The sequence below is a fragment of the Heterodontus francisci genome, chromosome 8 (assembly GCF_036365525.1).
Source record: "Heterodontus francisci isolate sHetFra1 chromosome 8, sHetFra1.hap1, whole genome shotgun sequence".
In the NCBI taxonomy this organism is placed as follows: domain Eukaryota; kingdom Metazoa; phylum Chordata; class Chondrichthyes; order Heterodontiformes; family Heterodontidae; genus Heterodontus; species Heterodontus francisci.
In genome coordinates this window covers 112387780-112411986 of record NC_090378.1, presented here as the reverse complement: position 1 = coordinate 112411986, position 24207 = coordinate 112387780, and the positions used below count along the sequence as shown (strand labels likewise).

General features: G+C 46.8%; 1 pseudogene; it reads left to right on the top strand.

Moving 5' to 3' along the window:
• The first annotated feature begins 12435 nt into the window (after positions 1 to 12435).
• Positions 12436 to 13486, top strand: LOC137373239 (N-myc protein-like; annotated as a pseudogene).
• The last annotated feature ends 10721 nt before the right edge of the window (positions 13487 to 24207 follow it).

The window sequence follows — 24207 nt, the reverse complement described above, 5'->3', positions numbered from 1 at the left end:
TTGTTAATAAGATCATTTTATATGGTCAAATAATCAATCGTTAATGGGCTCTGAAATTTATTCAATTTTTTTAATGGATTTTGCAAGGTACAATGTTTAAATGTCCTCTACGTTTCTGGTAGTCGGCAAGAAGCTCCCTGCCCCCTAAAATCATCACAGTGCAGCAGCCACTTATCGAACTAGCTACCCAGGTGAAGAGGCTGGGCATCTGTAGAGTTACTGAACCTCTGATCTCTTTGTCTCTCTATCTGTCTTTGTGAGAGTTTGTGTCTGGGTGAGTGTGCTTGTCTCTATTTTGGTGTTTCTTGTGCTCTGAGGTGTGTGCCTCTTCTTTCCAATTGGTATCTCTCTCTCTCACTGTGTGTGAGTCTCTCTGGTTCTAAGTACGTGCGTGGCTCCTCGCTGAGTGTGAATCACTTTCTCTTGTGGAATATGTGTGCCTTTTTCTTTCTCTTGCTGGGTGTGTGAGTCTCTCTTACTCTTGAGTGTGTATGGATAAAATTGGTCTTCAACAATAGCATAATATGGAGAATAGCAAATCGGGAGGTCGCTTTACACCTCGCCTGATTTTCACAGTGGAGGGGGAGGGCACCCGGTGAGGCAATGGCCCACTCTGAGGGCACCTCCTTCTCCTGGGATCCACAAAATCAATGATCTGGGCTCACCCTATGCCTGGTACTGTCTGAAAATGGCAATTGGGGTCTTAGCTATGTCCTCAGATAGAGCCCTTAGCATAACACAATCTTGGAAAAGAGTGTGCTGTGGTAGGAGGATTCACAGGCTGATTAATAGTTTGACATGAATGTGCCTTCCATGGCTGTAACCTTCGTTACACCAGCCAATCGGCTGATTACCCCCAAACAGCGGGAGGGCTTTATAGGCTCCAATAACCCGTAGGATAAAGCTGGGGGGCACCTACACCCAACAAACATGAGCATCCTACTGGATGACAACCTTGAATTCAAAGCCAGAGCACTACTCTCCACTTGCTGGGACTGTTTGGAGCAGTCAGCACTTTCTGACCCACAGACAGGAATGTTACCACTGATCAGGCGCATTCCAGGTATGACACTGAATTACACACAATTATCAGCACAGAAACAGGCCATTCTGCCCAACTGATCTGTGTTCATGCTCCATATGAGCCTCGTTTCACCCTACTTAATCTCACCCTGTCAATATATCCTTCTCATCCTTTCTCCTTCTTGTGTTTATCTAGCTTCCCCTTAAATGCATTTATGCTATTTGCCCAGCTACTCCACATAGTAGCAAGTGCCACATTCTCACCACCCTCTGGTAAAGACGTTTCTCCTGAATTCTTTATTGAATTTATTAGTGACTATCTTACATTTATGGCTCCTAGTTTTTGACTTCCCCACAAGTGGAAACATCTTCTCTACGTCCACCTGATCAAATCCCTCTATAATTTTAAAGACCTCTATCAGGTCACCCCTCAGTCTGCTCTTTTCTAGAGAAAGAAGCTACAGCCTATACTTTTCCCTGATAGTTACAACCTCTGAGTTCTGCTATCAACCTAGTAAATACTCATTGCACTTCCTCCAGTGCTTCTACATCCTTTTTATAATATGGTGACCAGAATTGTGCACAGTCTAACCAAAGGTCCATATAAGTTGAACTTAACTTCTCTGCTTTTGAATTCTATTGCATTAGTGCTTTGTTTGCACTTTTTATGGCTTTGTTAGTCTGTGTTGCTTACTTCTGGTGATTTTTGAATCTGTAGGCCTGGATTCCTCTGTGCCGTTGAAATTTAATTTGCAAGATGTATGTGGCCTCCTTATTCCTCCTATCAAAACACTCCACCACACACTTACATTTGCTGTTTACACACCCCAAGCTTGTTAATATCGTCGTATGTTCTTGCATTCCTCAGTAGTAACTAAAGTGCCCTCCCAACCCAAGGCAGTTGACTCTGAGATATGCACCGACACTGTCAGATGTGAGGGAACCATTCATTTTTGTCCTGCTTGGTACAGGGATCATGTGAGCTGGACCACCGTATACAGAAAAGCTGCACTCTGCAGAAGTCAAATGGGAATGAAGTGAATATCTGAAACTGCTCTCACTGGTGCTGGCACGGTGGGACAGGCAGAGATAACTGTCTGTTAGCCAGATGGTGGTGGGTTCACACCCCAGGGCTGCCTGCCACTTCAGTTTCATTGTAGCTATTGAGAGTGAGTTTTAATTAGAGCTACTGCTTATATAGTGGCGGAACTGAGTGAAGATGGGAGCTGACAGGAAAGGAATTGCTTCTGCCACAGTGTGAGCAGGCCTGCTCATATTAACTGCATAGCCTTGACAATGCAGTGCTGAAATGGGCATCTCTCCACTCTTTGTGTTTATTGGGAGGGTTGTAGGGCTGGAGGAGGTGAAAGAGATAGGGACGGGCGAGGTCACGGAGGGATTTGGACAAAAGGATGAGAGTTTTAAAATTGAGGCATTGCCAGAGTGTGAGCCAAATGTAGGTCAGTGAGCATAGGGATGATGGGTGTATGCTCTCAGTAATAGAATTGGTGTTTAGGAAGCTAATCCCAAGCAGTAAAATTCTTGCCCATTTGAATGATTCTCCTTGTGACTCATCCCCAGTAAAACTCTTGGTTTTGACTTTTGTCAGATGGTGATGGAAACTGGGCTCTGGGGGATGAGCATTCACTACTCAGCCTGCCCGCTTTCCAAAGTCAGCATAAAGGAAATCATGTGGAGTGCAAGATAGGCAGAGGATCCGCTACCAGTCTGTTATCATCATCATCCACTGAAAGTTAAAATCAACCCTTGCATTTCCCTCTCTGGGAAAGTAGTGACTGGCAGATCCTTATATTATGGCAACAGCATTTCAAAGAGCTGGCATAGGCATGATGGGCTGATTGGCCTTCCCTGCTGTAAGATAATATGTTTAACTGCCTGACCAGGATTTTGTATTGGCAACAGCGAGAGCCCCGTATCGTCTCCTCTGGGGACCGCCTGCCAAATCAAGTGGCAATTAGGCACATAAGTGGACAGCGGTGGGCCTTTCCCAGGATCAAGGACCCCAGCGATGGAAGTCCCGCCCTCCAGAATTGTGGGCCAATCAGAGGCCTGCAGCTCTTTAGCTGAGCAGCGCCACTGCAGAGTCAGTGGCTGCTGCCGGTACTGGACTCACCCGAGGCCCGCACAGCGGGAGGGATTATGTGGGGTGGGGGTCGCAGGGAAAGGCGTTGTAGGGGGTTCGGTAGCAAGGGTAGTGGGGCCCCCCCTTCCCGATGCCAGGTCCCACATTCAGGCACTAAATGCCTTTTAATGAGGGGCAAACCCCACCACCCCCGAGCAGGTAAGCAACCCGCATGGGTCTGTTTGGCGTGCTCCCCGTGCGGCGACAGGCCCACCCGTCGCTAAGATAATACCGGCAGCAGTGGGATGGGCATGAATTGCCCAGTTAAGGGCCGCAATTGGCTCGGGGCGGGAAGGTCGTTCACAGGTCTTCCCACCCCAGACTTAATTTGGGTGGAGGTGGGAAGGTGATGGGGTCCCGCCCACCACCACCACTGCACCTGATTATATGCTCTCGCCGCCTCACGACCTGACGCAGGGAGAGCATAAAATTCCCGGCCCCCCTCAATGTGGATGCTGTTCCTGCCTGTGAATGATCTGCAGTTAAAGTTTGAAGCACTGAGCTCACCTTAGTTAGTTCAAAGCTGTGAACCACAAGACAAGATTAGGAGAGAGCTTCATCTACAACAGGATTGACTTAGATTGCAAACACATTTACACATACAGGAGCTGACATGTATCAAAACAGATTACATTTTTAAGCCAAAATGATGCAACACTCTCCCAACATATGATTCTCAGGTAGGCTGCCCAAGGTGCCAGCTATGGCTCAGTGGGTAGTGCACCCCCACCCCTTTCCTCTGCATCAGAAGGTTGTGGGTTCAAATCCCAGGCTGACATTCCAGTGCAGTAGTGAGGGAGTCCTGCACTGTCTGAAATGCTGCCTTTCAGCTGAGAAGTTAAACCAAGGCCCTATCTATCCTCTCAAGTGGATATAAAAGATCCTGTATCACTATTACAAGGAAGAGCGAGGAGTTCTCCCGAGCCATTAATCGTATCTCAGCCAACATCACCAAAAGCAGAATATTTGGTCATTATCTCATTGCTGTTTGTGGGAGCTTGCTGTACATAAATTGATTATACATTACAACCAATGACATACTTTGGGATGTCCTGATGTTGTGAAAGATTACTTCCTGCACTGAACAGCAGGAATTCACCTCCTGACTCCCCAAAGCCTGTCCACCATCTACAAGGCATGAGTCAGGAGTGTGATGGAATACTCTCCACTTGCCTGGATGGGTGCAGCTCTAAAAACACTCAAAAAGCTCAACATTGTCCAAGACAAAGCAGCCCACTTGATTGGCACCCCATCTACAAACATTCACTCCCTCCACCACCAACACACAGTGGCAACAGTGTGTACCATCTACACGATGCACTGCAGCAATGCACCAAGGCTCCTTAGACAGCACCTTCCAAACCTGCGACCTCTACCATCTAGAAGGACAAGGGCAGCAAATGCATGGGAACACCACCACCTGCAAGTTCCCCTCCAAGCCACACACCATCCTGACTTGGAACTATATCGCCGTTCCTTCACTGTTGCTGGGTCAAAATCCTGGAACTCCCTTCCTAACAGCACTGTGGATGTACCTACCCCACATGGACTGCAGCGGTTCAAGAAGGCAGCTCACCACCACCTTCTCAAGGGTAATTAAGGATGGGCAACAAACGCTGGCCTAGCCAGCGATGACCACATCCCATGAACGAATAAAAAAAAAGTAAGGCCAGGTCAGGAGGAAAGCGAGCCTCAACTATCTTAATCCGTGCCATGGGTCACATGAATCTAAAAAGGAAATAGCCCAAGTCAAAACATGTGACTGTCCCACCATCAGCTGCACATATGACAATCAATCACCTAACTCTCCCTGGCTGTCACTGCACTGGACACCCACTTTTACAAGAGAGTTGCAAGAGAGCACAGAACTGCACCCTGTCACCCATAGCAATGGGAATCACAGCCCCTGCAGTTAGGGCACCAGGTAAAGTAAACAGGGGAGAGAAACTGTTTCCTCTGGTGGTGAGTCGAGAACAAGGAGACATAACCCTATAATTAGAGCTCGGACATTCAGGGGTGATGTCAGGAAGCATTTCTTCACACATAGAGTAGTGGAAATCTGGAACTCTCTCCCTCAAAAATCTGTTGAGACTGGGGATTAATTGACATTTCAAAACTGAGATTGATAGATTTTACTAAGGTGGGCAGATGGAGTTAAGATACAGATCAGCCACAAACTAATTGAATGGTGGAGCAGGCTTGAGGGGCTGACTGGCTTCCTCCTGTTCTGGTGTTCCTAAGGAGTCCCTGCAACTGTGTGAATATTGGGAAGAAGTCCCAGGATGTGTGTTAATATCAGGAAAAGGTCCTCGAGTCTGCCACTATTTAGAGGGGCTCCCTGGGAATGTGCCACTATTTGGATGGGGTCCCCAGGATTGTACCACAATTTGGAGAGGGTCCTCAAACAAAAAAAGTTTTGGTTACCTGAAAAATAATAAGCTGTTGGCTCAGTCTGAAATAGTGGTTATCTTAACATGTGAGAATCTTATACTTCCCTGCTTCTGATGGGAATTCTCTTAGATTTTCCTTGCCTTTTGCATCTCTTGTGCCTTCTGACAGCTGAAGGCAAGGTCTTTTTATAAAAGAACCCATTAACCACGGCCCTCAGTGAGATTCTATGCAGTCAGGTGGGTAAGCTCCAAAATGGAGATGTGTCTGAGTGAGGCATTGATTATATGACATCGAGATCAAGATCCGTCAACTCAAACTATCCCTTCACATCTAACAAAGTGCATACATGCTGTGCGATCTAAACAGTTACAGATGGAACTCGCTCGAGGTTATCGAGTGTGGAGGGTCTCATTAACATAATCCAGTCTCAATTCTCACCCAGTCTCAAGCACAGGTCAGCTGTGAGCTGCAGCATTTTATCTGCAGGTATCTAATCTTCCTTTGGTATTTATAGCCTCGAAATCAGTGTGGGTAAAGGCCGTGTACCTACAGCAATCTTTCTTTCAGTGGTGGTGTTAATCCACTTAAATTAAAAGGATTACAGCCTGCATCAAAACAGAGGCAAGTGGAAAACCATACAGACATGGGAGCTAGGCTATGATGATCTCCAACAAGAGAGAATCTAACCATAAACCCTTAACAGCATTGCCATCACTGAATCCCCCACCATCAACATCCTGGGGTTACCATTGACCAGAAACTTAATTTACCAGCCACATAAATACTGTAACTACAAGAGCAGGTCAGAGACTGGGAATTCTGCAGCGAGTAACTCACCTCCTGACTCCCCAAAGCCTGTCCACCACCTACAAGGCACAAGTCAGGAGTGTGATGGAATACTCTCCACTTGCCTGGATGGGAGCAACTCCAACAACACTCCAGAAGCTCGACACCATCCAGGACAAACCAGCCCACTTGATTGGCACCCCATCTACAAACATTCACTCCCTCCACCACCGACGCACAGTGGCAGCAGTGTGTACCATCTACAAGATGCACTGTAGCAATGCACCAAGGCTCCTTAGAAAGCAATCTCCAAACCCGTGACCTCTACCACCTAGAAGGACAAGGGCAGATGCAAATTCCCCTCCAAACCATACATCATCCTGACTTAGAACTATATCGCTGTTCCTTCACTGTCGCTGGGTGAAAATCCTGGAACTCTCTCCCTAACAGTACTGTTGGTGTACCTACTCCAGATGGACCGCAGTGGTTCAAAGAGGCAGCTCACTACCACCTTCTCAAGGGAAATTCGGGATGGGAAACAAATGCTGGCCTAGTCAGTGATGCTCACATTCCATGAACAAATAAAAAAAACACCAGCAGTATTTTCAGGCTCGGACCGCAATCTCAAGTTTGTCTGGCTAACTGCTCATGAACCAAGATGATCTGAGGTTCACACATCACTAGCAGTAGGACCCTGAAGATGATCACCTGCTTCAGGGCAGACATCAAACCAGATTAAAGGGGTATATTGAGTCAGAAGATAGGGTACAGTAGTCTATTGCTTGTAGCACTGGATCAGCAAACCAAAGGTCATGGGGATAATTTGGGAGAAAATGGGAAACCCATTCCCAACCCACCTCCAATATGCCCGCTTCACTTTGGAATGAGGGCAGATTGGGGGCGGGGGGACTGTGGGTGGCGAACCCACTTTCCAGAGGTAGGCCAATCATTTAAATATTTTAATGAGCTGGTGTGCCTCGGATTTTAGCTCTGTTTCAGGTTTAAGGATTGAGGGCCAGGTTTCACAGGCGTTCTATGAACATGGGGTTGAGAGGAGGACTCTGCTCCTCCCTACCCCACAGTCAGGTAAGTATATGCTATTAACTTACCTTGTTGGTAGCTGCCTGCAGTGGTCCCTCTAAGGCTGGCCTACATGAATCGTATGTAGGCCTGGTTTTCCCATGTGCAGCCAGCCGTGCACTGATTGTGTTCAAGGAAAACTATTTTATAGAGGTAGCCTCAAACTAGTAGGAAGATCTAAACCATAGTCTCTGTCATGTAAAATTATCTAGGCCATGGACTCTGTCCTATAGGAAAATATCTAAGCCATAGTCCTTGCCATATTTGAAATCTAGGCAATTATCTCTGTCATATGTGAAATCTAGGCCATTGACTCTGCAACAAGAAAAATCTTGGGCGTTGTCTCTGTCATGCAGGAAACTCTAGGCCGCGATGGGAGCAAAGATCAGTGTTCCCAATTCGTCACAGAGGCTGGCAATCACTGAGGGAGTTATCAGCATGTTAGCTGCCCATTAGTTTATCGAGTTAATCGTGAGCACACCCAACTGAAAAATAGCCAGAAGGAGGAACGAGTGTTTTAAATATCTATCACTAAGATTGCTAACTTTCATTTTTAGTGTGATGTCACCAGAAACATCAGCCATAATGCTGTTCTGAATGGCACCGAAACAGCAGAGCTCTGAGATACAGCAGTATGCACACAGCTGTCTCTCTGTAGCATTTAACCCAATCTGCCAATTCAGATAAATAGAGCTCCCCCCACTCCCAACCCTCCCTCTTTCGGATGAAAACTGGGACCGTGTGCTGTTCTCCTTACTTCTAAATGGGTTGTAAATTTTAATCGACTGCTTTAAATTGTTATAATGTCAAAAATTCATATTTATGAGTTGAGTTGATCTGTCAGGATTATGTGGAATTGTACCATGCGATATGCTGCCTGTGTGCCCTCTGCATACAGAAGTGGAATTTTTAAAACATCTTCAAAGGAGCAGCTGTATTATCAATAAGAAATGTCCCGTAGTGCAGTTGATTTGCCGAATAAGAATTAGGATTATAGAATCTGACAGCACAGAAGTAGGCCATTCGGCCCATCTAGCCTGTGCAAGCTCTTTGAAAGAGTTATCCAATTAGTCCCACTCCCCTGCTCTTTCCCCATAGCCCTACAAAATCTTCCCCTTCAAGTATTTATTCAATTCCCTTTGAAAATTAAGACTGAATCTGCTTCCACCACCCATTCAGGCAATGCGTTTCTGATCAAAACAGCTCGCTACATTAAAAAAAAAGCTCCTCATTTCCTCTCGCTTTTTTCGCCAATTATCTTAAATTTATGCCCTTTGATAACTGAATATCCTGCCAGTGGAAACAGTTTCTCACTATCTATCCTAGCAAAGGCCCACATAATTTTGAACACCTTTGTTAGTTCTCTCCTTAACCTTGTTTGTTCGAAGGAGACAATCACATCTTCTCTGCTATCTCCATATAATAGGAAGTCCCTTATCCCTGGTACCATTCTAGTAAATCTCCTCTGCACCCTCTCCAAGGCATTGACATCCTTCCTGAAGTGTGGTGCTCAGAATTGGTGCAGGTGGGGATTTAAATCTGGTGAGAGTAATGGTGAGTGACGGTAAGAAGAGGCCCTGCCGCCTGACCAAGGCAGCCTGGCTGGAGGTGGCAGAGGAGGTCAGTAGCCGTGGGGCCATCAGGCATGACTGGGTCCAATGCCAGAAGAGGTTGAACAATCTGCTTTGCACCACAAAAGTAAGAGGCACTTTGCATCATGGCCCCACAGAGTGGCACATGTGTGCCAATGCCATGCCAAAGACAGGGAGGTTGGACATGGAGGAATGACATGACATGAATGGATGAAAGTATGAAAGAACTCACCCTTGTCTGCTGTTCAGAGCATGTGGCTCATTCAGTAGTGCAGACTCTTGCGACACGTGTTCGGTTGCTTCTCTGCCATCTTTAGTCTCTGTTTCCTTGCTCCTCCAGGCAAAGAGAGCCCACAATGCTTGTGAGGTGAGTCGGACTGTTGGAGAAGTGCCAGATATGCGGACGCTGAGGAGGAAGCCTTTGAACTGGCTGTGACACATTGGACCGTGCAGTCATTGACGTTGAGCTCGGGATCCTGGGTAAAGATGCAGCCATTTGATATACACAATGATCGCTGTGAAAATCGTGCTGTTTGACACATAATCATTACATTCTCACCATAAAGACTGACAGTGTGCTCTTCTCATTGTATCTTGCAGGTCAACACTCTGAGTTGACTCTGGCAGGCCCATGACACTTCTGCATCTCAGAGGAAGCAGCGTCCTATGAACTCCTGCACCTTCCACCAGCGCAGATGCAGTCACCTCGGTGGGAATCCGATCGACCTTGGAATCTGGGTCACAAGCTGGTGAGAGCACTGCACACACAGCCGAGCAGCTGACTGAGGCTGAAACAGCCAAGGCCCCTGACTGTCGGAGGACTGTGAGTGGCCAGGCCCATGTTGAGCCCTAGGCTACTGATGACCCTCTGTTGTCGGCAGCACTGGGCATGCTGGATCTGCAGCAGCAGTCGTGGCAATGTCGGATGGAGATGCCACAGGCCATGTGCATTCCTGAGTGGATGATGGGGGAGTCCATCCAGGATGTGACAGCTGCCGTGTCCCAGGCATTTGAGCACATGGCGTCATACATGGAGACAGCGGTGGCCCTCCTGGTGAACCACATTCCATTAATCCGCGCTGACCTGCAATCCCTCGCTGAGGCCATCAGATCCACACAGCTGTAGCAAGGCGAGAGAGGGACCAGGGGCATGGAGACTGTCCCTGTCCCTGGTCCTTCTTGGGAGAGCAGAGATTCAAAGGAGCCTTGAGATGGAGGAGGTGAGCCTGCTCGTCATATCTGGGGTCCCCTCTCTAGTTGATTCCAATGTGGCGACCAGCCCCTCCGCCGCTGAGTCAAGCTCCAGCAGCCACGACACCTGAGGAGGGTTCTGTGATGACGCAGGAATCCCCCAGCCAGCCTGGCCCTCCAGGCCTCGTGCGCACAGAGGATGACCGCTAAAGATATCTACAGCCAAAGGGCAATGTGATCAGCAGCCTTGCTCCAGTCAGGCTGCTAGCGCAGAGGTTGCACCGCGAAGGAGCCACAAGCATTTTCAAAAAACACCGTGACACAGATGGGTCTGCATGGGGATACAACACTGTAAAGGTTATTCACTAAATCTTCTTCATTAACATGTGTGTTGCTTTTACTGTGTGAATGACGTGTGCCAGCGTGTGCTGATCCTGTCTCCTCCCATTACATCATTGCCTTTCAGAACTGCCAGTGTATGGAATAACATCGTTGCTATGCCAGTTTCGCTCATGTGTGTCTCCATGGATGCAGCAACATGGACAATGGCTTTTGGTTGAGATATGCAGCTGGTTGTCCAGTGGGAGCCTTGATGGCCACATGGGTGCAATCTGTGACTCCTTGCACCTGAGGGAATCCTGCTATGGTGCCAAATCCAATGGCCCTCTGAGCCTGGATCTCAGGGTCCGTCCTGAAGCCGACATAGTCACCGGCCCTCTGGTACAGGGCATCGGTGACCTCTCTGATGCAGTAGTGCACTGCTGACTGTGTGAACCCACATAGGTCGCTGGTGGATCCCTGAAATAATGCAGAGGCGTAGAAGTTAAGAGCTGCTGTCACTTTGAGGGCCACAGGCATAGACTGTCCATCGAAGCCCATGGGCTGCAGGTCATCGTTGAGCAGGGCACAGAGATGTGTCACCGCCACTCTGGACATCCACAGTCACCTCTGATACTAGTGCTCTGACATCTGCAGGTATGACATGTGGAACTTTTAGATGCGCAGCGTTCTATAGTGGTGAGTTCGCCTTGGGGGCAGATGCTGCTCACGAGCAGGGGCTTCCATGTGGGCTGCACCTGGCTGCTGGTTTTGCCTGCGATGCATATGGTTCCTCACAACAAGCGGATCAATGAATACAGGGTTTAACATCCCCATATCCAAGTGGCAATTAAACTTAGTTCCTTCACTTCTTCAAAGGTACCTAACAGGTTAGAGATTGATTTTGACTGGTACATCAGGGTGTTCATGCATCAACTATGTGGCGTGGCATGGCATTGCCCATCTTAGCTTCCACTAAGAGTGGTGCAGCACGACCACATTCAGATTGTAGCATCTGCATCGATTGGCCCAGCAGCCAGATTACCTTTATACACCCATCGTTTCTGGCACCCTCCCCACACACAGGGTTCCCAGAGTGACATTGTTCCTTCACTCACACAAACATTCAATGGTGCAGAGTGCCCCACCCTTCAGGAGGGAGGGTGCACAGTTGCTCCATTTACGCCTGCAGAGTTTTCTCCCAGTAATACCATCCCCCCTCCCACCTCCTTACATGCATGCAAAGTTGTGACCCCTGTAATGTCACCACCACCACCCCCCGCCCACCTCCGTACACATACATGCAGAGTTGAGACCTGTCTCACAAGACTTACCTGTACAGGCTCCGATAACTGCTACTTCTGTCTCGCTGGCTTTTGTTAGCCGTGAACGGGATGGCACGTGAGAGATGCCCGTTCAGCGGACTATACAGAACTGTGGACTAAGAGGCAATAATGAGGCAAGGTAAGTAGCGCTTTGGATATTTAAATTGGGCTCCCGCAGCAGCGTGGGGGGGAGGGGGACCGCTCTGAGGCCTTGCCGCTGCCAGTAAAATGGGGCGGGGCCGTCCCCCACATCGGGGAACGTGGCAGGCCTCTCCCAGAAATATTTTCCAGGCACCCCCCTCACCTCCACCACAACTCCCGACATCTGGGGACTGGTAAAATCCAGCTCATTGTGTTGATGATGTCAAACAACTGGAAGCTTTTGCTACTATCAATATCACGTGGCCAAAGAAAGCTGGCAAACACACACTCAGGGCTAACATTGACACGGGAGATAGTACAAATATCCAACTAGTCTGAATCCTGAAGGATATGTACCGGGGTTGTTGGAAATTAATGATAACTGACAACTGCAAAGTTATCTGTATACAATGGGTCACTCATCCCTGGCAGTGGCACACTAACAATGCAATGCAGCTATGGCAAATCGGCATGGAAACCACAAATATTTTACCTGGTAGACACGAGCGGACCAGCAGTGGCAGGACTACCAGTGTGTAAGGCCTTCAACATTGTGTCTATCCAGGAGATCACCAAGGTACCAATTACAGCAGAAGAGACCAAGGATACCCGCATTGTAAATCCAGGGCTTACAACAAATGTACCCGGACTGGTTCAACGCCATAGCAGATTTCAAAGGCGATGCTGTACTACACCTCAGAGAGGATGCACTCCCTGTGTCCAGCCCCCTAATGTCTGAGATTGAGTCACAGTCCTTCCAGGATCTTAGTGGTTCTAGTTTGGAGAGTATCAGCCCCTTCTCAGAGATGCCACACCAAGAAAATGAAGATCCAAACTCAGATGGTGAAAGTTCTTTGTCAACAGGCAGTATTTCTTCGCGCTCCAGCGACTCAGAAGAAGAGACTGACGTAACCATTGAGAAGCAAAGGCTGGCAGTGGGGAGCATAGCCAAGGGGAAATCTCCAAGGACCGGAACCCGCTCACAGACTCTGGCCAACATCAAACAGTGCAGCCTGGAAATCCAGCAACGGCACAACTGTGCCATGCCCTCACCCCTGCTCTCTAGAGAACCGCCAGCACCAAAACAAACCAGAACAGGCAGGTACCTTCCTGAGGCCAACTACTCTTCCCCCAACAGGTCCTCAACCTTGAGCCCCAGGCCTTCAGACATGCAGGATGAGGAGAGGCGAAAGACACATAATGTCCTGAAGAGGCAGAGAAGGAATGAGTTGAAGCATTGTCTGTTGGCTCTTTGAGATGAGGTGCTGGAACTTTCCAAGAATGACAAGGCCTCAAAAGTGGTCATCCTGAGAAAAGCAACAGAGTACATTAGCAGACTGAAGGCAGAGCAACAGAAACTGAATGCAGAGAGGGAGAAACTTCAGAAAGAACAGCAACAGCTTATACCCGAGTTCTCCGAGATGCAGGTGAAATCCACATCCCCAGAAGATTACACCATAACAAGATCTGGAAGAGTTATCAAACCACCAAAATGAAATGTGGATTCTTAGGCTTCTGCACTTGTAAATTTCATAATCAATACCCCTGTATAAATAATTTTGATATTGTCCAATTTTGTGTTTTTACGTGTAGTGTACAAAACTTATTTTTGGAAAGAAAGGGGATGGTGTATGATCACTTCAAGAGTGATGTCTCTTTCAGAACTCAGTATGCTAATGAGCTAATTGCCAGGAAGTAGTCATGTGACTAGAAACCACAGTCACTCCGCACTGTAACACCCCTAACAGGTTCTGTATATAATTTGCTCTCTACTAGTTTAGCTGTTAATAAACCTTCTTCGAGATCTTCAAGGAACTGGAATCCACGTACCTCATTATGTTGCTTAAGATAACACAATGAAACTCACGACACCACCAACTTCCGTATTTAACTCGTGTGCTTTAGGCTCCATGCATGGGAGAGGCAGGATGCATGTTAGATGTGGGGCTAAATTGGATAGCCCCGATTTCGGACGTGGGGTTTGCGATGCGCGATTATCCCGAGCCCCATTGGAGTAATGCAGGCAGCGTGCAAACTTTGCTGCATGCCTGCTCATTTCCATGATTGTGGATTGAGCCCAGTGCTAAATGCACTACTGAGTGGTTGCATGCCTCAGCAGGGAGCCCAAGATCGTGCAAGGCGAGCACCATTGAAACTCACCTGCACTATTTAAAGCCAGACTGCAGCTCTTAAAGGAGAAGGTGCATTCTGGCTGGAGCAGGAGCTGGAAGTGGCTGGGCAAGATTGGGAGAGCTTCAGGAAGGAGCCAAAATGGTACAACAGGCAGGAGAGTGAGCCCACAGGTTTTCTGTTGATGCACTGGAGTTACTGGTGCAGGAGGTGGCCAGGAGGAGAGAATTTCTCATTCTTTAGGGGGCCAGAAGACAGTGGCAGTAGATAACCATTATGGTTAGTTCCAGTGGTCTATCCCCAAGAACCTGGATGCAAGAATTTTAATGATCTCATATGAACGGTTAAGGTCAGTGAATGAATCTTCAATTGCCATATCCTACTGACTACACCATGAGCCTCACACACTGCTCCATCACCACAGCCCCTTCACTCACCTACCAACAATCTATTATCATCCACGATTCAAACCTCACATCATAGCTTTACTTCACCCTCACACACCTAACACTGCTGCAAACTGTACGCTCACATCTCACAGCTTCCACACACTGCCAGCTATTCAACTGTGACACACACATCACCCAAGCACATTGCACCACACTCACTGAGCTCTCCTTTGCAGGACAAGGTGCCGCACAATAAACGGCAACAGTCGTTAATCAACGGGAGTCAGGGACGGTTAAATGTGCTTACCCCCGTGAAGGAGATGGTGCTGGAAATAATTAGAGCGGTCGTCATTGAGGCAGTGGAAAGCAATGTTGCTGAAGCCATTCAAGATGATGGTATGTTCCTGCCTTATGCACCTTCTCAAATTCCACTTCACCCTCATCCGGCTATCTGATATGATGTACAAGCTGCAGATGGTCCAAACATGCACCTCTGAATTTCCCCCCCATGCCCATTTTCCTCACCCTCCCCTCCCCTTGTGCTTTCAGATACCCAAGAACTGTAGCCTAGCCAGCCAATGATACCTGAGGCAGAAGGCCCAGAGGAAGAGCAGACTGAGGAGGATAAAACACTGTCACTCAATCTGACACTCAGATAATGGCTCTGCATGTACCTTAAAGGGTAGAATAGAGTGCGATCTGCATGTGATGAGTCACCAGGCATGAGTGGGCTGCAGCACAGGTAAGGGGAAAGGATAGTGTGTGTGCCAGTTCCCCAGAAAGCGAGGTCGCAGACGAGTTCTGCTACAGACGACTCAGATGAAGACCTCGATGGGGAGGCATACTGGGAAGGGCTGAGGTGCATGCACACAGAGATGCTTGGTGCATTGGCAGGCCAGCTAGAGAGTCTCTCTTCACTGTTAGGGTGTATGGTGCAATCTGTCTCCAACTTGGCACAGGGCTTCACGCAGAGCATCCAAGTTAAGCCCAAAACTAGGGTCTTAAATCTAAACAAGGCAAACTACTTAGGTATGAGGGTTGATTTGGCCAAGGCAGATTGGGAAACAACATTAAAAGATATGATGGTAGACAAGCAATAGCTCGCATTTAAATAATTGATGCATAATTTGCAACAAATATACATTCCTTTAAGGCAAAAAACCCGACAGAAAAAGTGGTCCAACCATGACTAAGAAGAGGCATTAAAGACAGTATTAGATCAAAGGAAGAGGATTTCAATGTCACCAAAAAGCATAGTAATCATGAGGATTTGGAGAATTTTAGATTTCAGCAAAGGAGGACCGGGAAATTGACAAGGAAAAAGAGACCATGAGAGTAGACTAGCAAGAGACATAAAAACAGATTGTAAACATTTCTATAGGTGTGTAAATAGGAAGAGGTTAATGAAAGTAAGTGTGAGCCCATTAGAGGCAAATGGGGAGTAAAGAAATGGCACAGACAAATACTTTGTAACTCTCTTCATAGTAGAAGACACAAAAACCCATTCCAAGAATAATGGGAAGCGAAGGGTCAAGCAAGAGTGAGGAACTTAAAGAAATCAGTATAAATAAAGAAATACCACTAGAGAAATTACCGGGACTATGTGGTAAAAAAAATCCCCAGGACATGACGATCTGCATCCTAGGGTTTTAAAAGAGGTAACAGCAGAGATAGAGGATGCATTGGTTTTGATCTTCCAAAATTCCTTAGAATCTACAAGAGTTCCCAAGGATTGGAAGGTAGCAAACATAACTCCACTATTTAAGAAAGGAGGAAGAAAGAAAATTGAGAACTATAGACCAGTTCATCTAATATCAGTAGTAGGGAAAATACTAGAATCTATTAAGGACATGGTAACAGGACACTTAAAAAATCATAATATGATGAAGCAGAGTCAGCACAAATTTATGAAAGCAAAATTGTGTTTGACAAATCTGTTAGAGTTTTTTGAGGATGTAACGAGTAGGATAGATAAGGGGAACCAGTAGATGTAGTCTATTTGGATTTTCAAAAAGCGTTTGATAAGGCGCCACAAAAGAGGTTATTACACAAAATTAGATCTCATGGGATTGGGGGTAATATATTCGCATGCATTGAGGATTGGTTAATGGACAGGAAGCAGAGAGTAGGAATAAATGGGACATTTTTGGGTAGGCAAGCTGTAAGCAACAGGGTACCAGATCTATACTTGGACCTCAGCTATTTACAAATTATAGTAATGACCTAGATGAGGGAACTGAATGTAATGTATCAAAGTTTGTTTAACGATACAAATGTAAGTGATGAGGAGGATGCATAGAGGCTGCAGAGTGATATAGACAGCTTGGGTGAGTGAACAAGAACATGGCAGATGGAATACCATGTGGGGTGAATTGTGAAGTTATCCACTTTGGTAGGAAAAATTTAAAAGCAGAATATTGTTTGATTGGTGAGAGACTGGGAAATGTTTACATTCAGAGGGACCTGGGTGTCCTTGTACATGAATGAAGGAAAGTTAACATGCAGATACCGTAAACAATTTGGAAGGCAAATGGTATGTTAGCTTTTGTTACAAAAGGATTGGAGTATAACAGTAAAAAAGTCTTACTATAATTAGACAGAAAATTGATGAGGCTACACCTGGAGTACTGTGTGCAGTTTTGACCTCCTTGCCTAAGGTGTGACTCTGGTTGATTTGATGCGTCAAGTGTGTTAACATAGTGAGTGGTGCATAGCGGTTAGTCTGCTTGTCACCTCTTGCTTTCAGCTCTCACCGCTGCCTAGCTGTATAATTATTGTGAGAAAGAGAGCCAAGTGTGTAACCTCTCCCTACCAGTACGTAGCCTCTCCATGAGCAAGCCCTATGTAGTGCCTCCCCATGGCGATGTACTTAAACTGGGTACCCTGTGGTCCCAGGCTAATCTGTCCTGATACCCAGGAACCAGACCCCCAGCTACGGCTAACTAGCCTCACTGCCTTGTGAGTGCCTCGGGAGAGAAGAAGGCTAAAGGAGTAAACCCTGACAAAAAATCCAGAGTGGAGTCCCACAGGCGGTTATCTGTCATTTATCAGGCCGCCTTCTGGCAAGTCCTGCAGCAGAGCTGGTACCAAACATTACTGTTTTTTCCCTTTCCTTTGGACAATACCAGCAATGGCAAGAGTAGAGTCCTGATGCTTTGGCAACTCAGGATCTCCATACTATTTTCCCAGGCCTGCACCTTGGAGAGGACATTCCAGCTTTGTGGTTTGATGTTCAATCCAGGAGTGGCAGATACAGCGGGCGCAGTCGATCGTCTCCCAAGATTGACGGATGCCATCATCATCATCATCATCACCTAAGGAGTGGATTGGAAGTTAGCAAATGTCACCGTGCTATTCAAGAAAGGAGGGAGAGAGAAAACAGGAAACTACAGGCCAGTTAGCCTGACATCAGTTGTCGGGAAAATGCTGTAATCTATTATTAAGGAAGTCTTAACAATGTACTTAGAAAATCATAGTATGTTCAGACAGAGTCAACATGGTTTTACGAAAGGGAAATCATGTTAGACAAATCTATTAGAATTTTTTGAGGATGTCACTAGTAGGGTAGATAAAGGGGTTCCAGTAGATGTAGTTTACTCAGATTTCCAAAAGGCATTTGATAAGGTGCCACACAAAAAGTTAATATGCAAGATAAGGCTGATGGAGTTGGGGGTAATGTATTCGCATGATAGAAGATTGGTTAACAGACAGGAAACAGAGAGTAGGCATGAATGGGGCCTTTTCAGGTTGGCTGGCTTTTTAAAAATTTCTTCATGGGACATGGGCATCACTGGCTAGGCCAGCATTTATTCACCCATCCCTAATGTCCTTTGAGAAGTTGGTGGTGAGCTGCCTTCTTGAAATGCTGCAGTCCTTGGGGTGTAGGTACAGTGCTGTTAGGAAGGGAGATCCAGGATTTTGACCCAGCAACAGTGAAGGAACAGCGATATAGTTCCAAGTCAGGATGGTGTGGCTTGGAGGGGAACTTACAGGTGATGGTACTCCCATGCATCTGCTGCCCTTGTAATTCTGGGTGGTAGAGGTTGTGAGTTTGGAAGGCGTTGTCGAAGGAGCCTTGGTGAGTTGCTGCAGTGCATCTTGTAGATGGTACACACTGCTGCTATTGTGCATCGGTGCTGAAGGGAGTGAATGTTTCAGGTGGTGGATGGGGTGCCAATCAAGCTGGCTGCTTTGTCCTGGATGGTGTCGAGCTTCTTGCGTGTTGTTGGAGCTGCACTAATCCAGGCAAGTGGAGAGTATTCCATCACACTCCTGACTTGTGCCTTGTAGATGGTGGACAGGCACTGGGGAGTCAGGAGGTACTTGCTGCAGAATTCCCAGTCTCTGACCTGCTCTTGTAGCCACAGTATTTATATGGCTGGTCCAGTTCAGTTTCTGGTCAATGGTGATCCCCAGGATGTTGACTGTGAGATTCAGCGATGGTAATACCATTGACCAGCAAGGGGTGATGGTTAGATTCCTTCTTGTTTGAGATGGTCATTGCCTGGCACTCGTGTAGCATGAATGTTAGCTGCCACCTATCAGCCCAAGCCTGGATGTTGTCCAGGTCTTGTTGCATATGGACATGGACTGCTTCAGTATCTGAAGAGTTGCGAATGGTGCTGAACATTGTGCAATCATTAGCAAACATCCCTACTTCTGACCTTATGATGGATGGAAGGCCATTGATGAAGCAGCTGAAGATGGTTGGGCCTACCCTGAGGAACTCCTAACAGTGATGTCCTGGGACTAAGATGATGACCTCCAACAATGACAACCATCTTCCTTTGTGCTAGGTATGACTCCAACCAGCGGAGAGTTTTCCTCCTGATTCCCATTGACTCCAGTTTTGCAAAGGCTCCTTGATGCCATACTCTATCAAATGCTGTCTTAATGTCAAGGACAGTCACTCTCACCTCACCTCTGGAGTTCAGCTCTTTTGTACATGTTTGAACAAAGGCTGTAATGAGGTCAGGAGCTGAGGGGCCCTGGTGGAACCCAAACTGTGTGTCAGTGAGCAGGTTATTACTGAGCAAGTGCCACTTGATAGCACTGCTGACAATGCCTTCCATCACTTTGCTGATGATCGATAGGGCAGTAATTGACCAGGTTGGATTTGTCTTGCTTTTTGTGTACAGCACATACTTGGGCAATTTTCCACATTGCTGGGTAGATGCCATTGTTGTAGCTGTACTGGAACAGCTTGGCTAGGTGCATGGCATGTCCTGGAGCATAGGTCTTCAGTACTATTGCCGGAATGTTGTCAGGGCCCATAGCCTTTGCAGTATCCAGTGATTTCAGCCATTTCTTGATATCACGTGGAGTGAATCGGATTGGCTGAATATTGGCATCTGTAATGCTGGAGGCTGTGACTAGTGGAGTGCCACTAGGATCATTGCTGGGGCCTCAGCTATTTATAATGTATTGTCATGAAGATCCCCACCTGCCAAGAATGAGGCATATTAATTTTGTCATGAACATTAATTTTAAACTGTTTCTGGAGTGAAGAAACAACTTGTTTTACAAGAGATCACCTGCCACTTGGCTGGAAGAACATTTGCATACTAAAAGGCAGTACTTGGAGAGATCTAATTGAAACAGGCGAGATTCTGAAAGGGCTTGACAGGGTAGACACTAAGAGATTGTTTCCCCTAGCTGGGGAATCTAGAACACAGGGGCACTGCTTCAGGGTATGGGGTTGAGGATGGAGATGAGGAGAAATTTCTTCACTCAAATTGTTGTGAATCTTTAGATTTCTCTACCCCAGAGAGCTGTCGATGCTCAATCATTGAGTATATTCGAGACAGAGGTCGATAGATTTTTGGGTGCTAAGGGAATTAAAGGGCATGGGGATAATACGGGTAGGTGAGGTTGAGGGAGAAGATCAGCCATGATCTTTTGGAATGGTGGCACAGGTTTGACTGGCCAAATGGCCTGCTCCAGCCCCCATAACTTATGCTCTTATGGAAGTGGTAGCCAATTCCATGAGAAAACCTGTGGACCTGACCATGCTGCAGCATCTGTTAGCCGATGTTTCAGTTTCCACTGCAGCAGAGATAGAAGCCACCCAAAGTATGAGTGCTACAGTGGAAGCTCAGACTGAAGTCATGAGATCGCTGCTTGTTTCCATGCAAGTTCAGCTTACTGCCATGCAAGCTCAGACTGCTACCATTATGGCTACAGATACCAGTGCTGAAAGGGACTTTCAGGATCTGACAGTAGTCCAACAATCTGTGCTCCAGCAGATTATTAGGATTGCTGAGTTACCGGGTCCAGGGAAGTAGCAGTGGCTCCATGGAGCATGAAGCCATTGTCCTCTGTCATGCCCAGTAAAGGCATGTCCTATTCATAACTATAAACATGGAATCTTCTGGAGCTGAATTTTCTTTTTAAGTGAACCACAATGGACATTAAATTGCTGCAGTAAGGTGGCTGCCGAGGGCCAGGTGACATTTGCAATTTCAGCCCAGACTCAGAAGTATATCAAGCATCTGGAAAGTTCCAAATGGTCTGACCCAAAACTCAATATCTATGGACTCCTAAACTCAGTCTCTGAGCTTGAAACATAAGAAGGAGAGCTGTAAGAAATCAGTTAAATCATAAGTAGGTGTGATTGGTCACCATCAATCCCCCCCACCCCCCCCCACCCCACCCATTGTGTAGCAATGGTTTTGAACTTCATATCATTCTGGGTGGGCAATAGAAGCATTGATCAGATGGCTACATGACCAAAGCTAATCACAGATAACAGATCTTATTACTCCAAACACCAGGAAGAAACTGGTCAGTCAGCAAACCACCAGATGGAGAGACGGCAAGAAAGGCAGTACCATCGTGCCTTAAAAGAACTGGAGGCTGGAACTTCTTAAGGTCTCCAAGCCTGTTCCTTTTCAAATCCACCAGTACAGAAAACTGACCTCTTGGTAATGAGATGACAAACAATTAACTTTGTGACCTGCTGAAAATAGACCTCTTTGAGAGAATCCTGCAACAACATTGATATACGACTCTGGCTATCGAATCCACCTAACTACACTTCAGGAGTGAAAACCCTTTCTTCACCAGGCCTGCAATGCCTGCCTTTTCTCCCAGAAGAGCCAAAATCACGTGACTTATGAACTATTCCTTTGTTTGCAATTGGTAAAAGTGCACTATCCTTTTAACAGTGTGTGTGTGTGTGAGAGATGAGTGAGTGACATGTTAGACTTTCGGGGTGAATGTGCAAATAAAATAACCCTCTTTATTTAAATCCATGAAAAGGATCCTGCTGGTTATTCAAATTGGCCATATACTCAGAGGTTAAGAAACACACACCTCTTCCTTGTCAAGAACCCATTGATTACGGACAGCAAAGGGAAGGGAACTGGGGTTTCAGTTCTCTCTCAATTCTGTCCGTGACATCTGTCAGGATGACAGCATTCGTGCTTCCACCACTGCCACTCCACCAGTGTTGCCTGTCAACCAGCCAGCGCAGAGTCCTGCCACCCATGCTGAGGTAGTGCAGTCTGAAGTTGGTCCTCTAGGCCCAGAACTGCAAGGCCATCTGCAGTCTTCCCCATTGAAAGTCTGCCGCCTTCCACCAGCCATGGTGCAGCCACTGGGGGACAGGCAAATTTACATGGAAAATAGGTACCAAGGGACTGCACAACGAGGATTATTTGAATGTTGTATGGAGTATTGGATGTTTTGTTGGATAAATGTGGTATAGAATGGTTGATTTATGATGTCTTTTATTTCAGGATTGTGGCCAAGAGGACATTGTGATGGTCTGTAACAGGGGGATGATAAAGTTGGGAAGTGTTCAGCCATGACTATCTGATGATATGCTCATGGACAACCCATCTGGACCATGGATTTGCTGGCTGCCTCCTCCCTTCCTCCTCCCCCTCTTCCTCCTCCTCCTCCCCTTCTCTTCCTCCTCCTCCCCTTCCTCCACCTCCTGAGGTGCTTGCCGTATTCCTGGTGGCAAGGGCTGTGCCACGATAACCAGGTTGTGAAGGATGTATCAGATCACCAGGAATCGGGATTTCCGCTCCTGTGAGTACTGGAGGTCTCCCCCTGCGAGGGTCCAGGCAATGGAATCATTGCTTCAGGATGCTGATGATCTGTTCTACCACACTCCTGTTGGCAGCACAGCTGCCATTGTATGAATACTAGTCACATATTGTGGGGTTGTGGAGAGGTGTCATTAGCCATGTGTACAGTGTGCAGGCCTTGTCACCGATTTGATGTTGTCACTCGAAGATGGCCAGAAGAGTGGGCAGGCACAGGATGAAAGCATCGTGGCTGCTGCCAGGATAGCAGGCATTCACCAGTATGATAGTCTGGCCATGGTTGCACAGCAACTGCATGTTGAATGAGTGGTACCTCTTTCAGTACATCTCCCCGCTGAGATGGGGAACTCGCAAAGCCATGTGCGTGTTGTCGATGACTCCCTGCTCCATGGTGAAGCCCACTATTCTGGTAAAGCCACAAGCCCACTCCTCCTGTTTCTCTCTGCTTCGAGACAAGACAATGAAGTCCCCTCTCTTGATGTACAGGACCTCTGTGACCTCTGGAATATAGAGATGGATAGCCAACTGTGATATGTTGCCATTATCTTGTTGTGATAATGTATTTGTTAGCATGTTAAATATAATCATTTAAATATATGTTTATACTAATATGTATGTCATCACAGGAAGTGATGCAATATCACGTGATTCTGTTCTTTTGTACAGTCAGTTAACCTGTGTAAGCTGGAGCAACAACAAGTCTCCATTAAAGCTCTATGTTCAACCTCTATGCCTGACCTTCAGCTTCATTTGTATTAATCTAGAAAGAGATAACATAATGTGGTGGCAGCGGTAGTGATTTGACAGCACTGATCAGCAGCTGAAAATGAAAATTCAAATCAGATGCCCTACTTGAAGCACCTTGACCATATTACAGCTCTCAAATCAGGAGAGCAATGTTGTGAGTAGAGATTGAAGGTGATTTGGACACACTCCCTGTTTTTTGCCCCAAGCCAGCAAGACAAAAATTAACGGTAGTCTCAGCCACAGAGATCAGTGCAGCGTCTTGTTTTGGTGCAGATTCCTTCCCACCATCACCGCACTGTGCGCCATTAGCCGCCCCTGACACCAGGGCCCCTCCAGCCTACAAGTTCACAAGCCCATGCTTCAGCAACACAGCTCAGGGCATGGGTCTGCAGACATCATGGCTTGCCTCAACTTTTATAGCAAGGTTTGTTCCTCAGGGCGAGTAAAGAGTAGAAGGCTTAGACAATGGCAACCAGCTTTCCAGAGATAGACTGGAAAGCATCTGATGTCCCAGGCGAGTTCAAACTGTTTAAGCAGAGGATTGAACTATGCTTCCTAGACCATGAGATTGTGGATGCTGAGAAACAGGCTATAAACATTAGGATCGCCATAGGGAACGAAGGTCTGTGCAGAATCAATACCTCTGGTTTATCTGAAGTGGACCAGAAAGATCCATCAAAGCTATGGACAACATTAGAAAATCAGCTTAAGATTAAAGTCAATTTCAGAGTATACCGCCTGGAACTCATGTGATATGGACAGAAAGCAGACGAGAGCTTGGACGACTTTGTTAACTGATGCAGAGAGAAAGTCAAGGAATGCGACTTCTCTGATGCTAAACTCTCAGAATGAATTATGGAGTTGGTTATCATCTCCAGTCCTATTAAAGCATTCCAG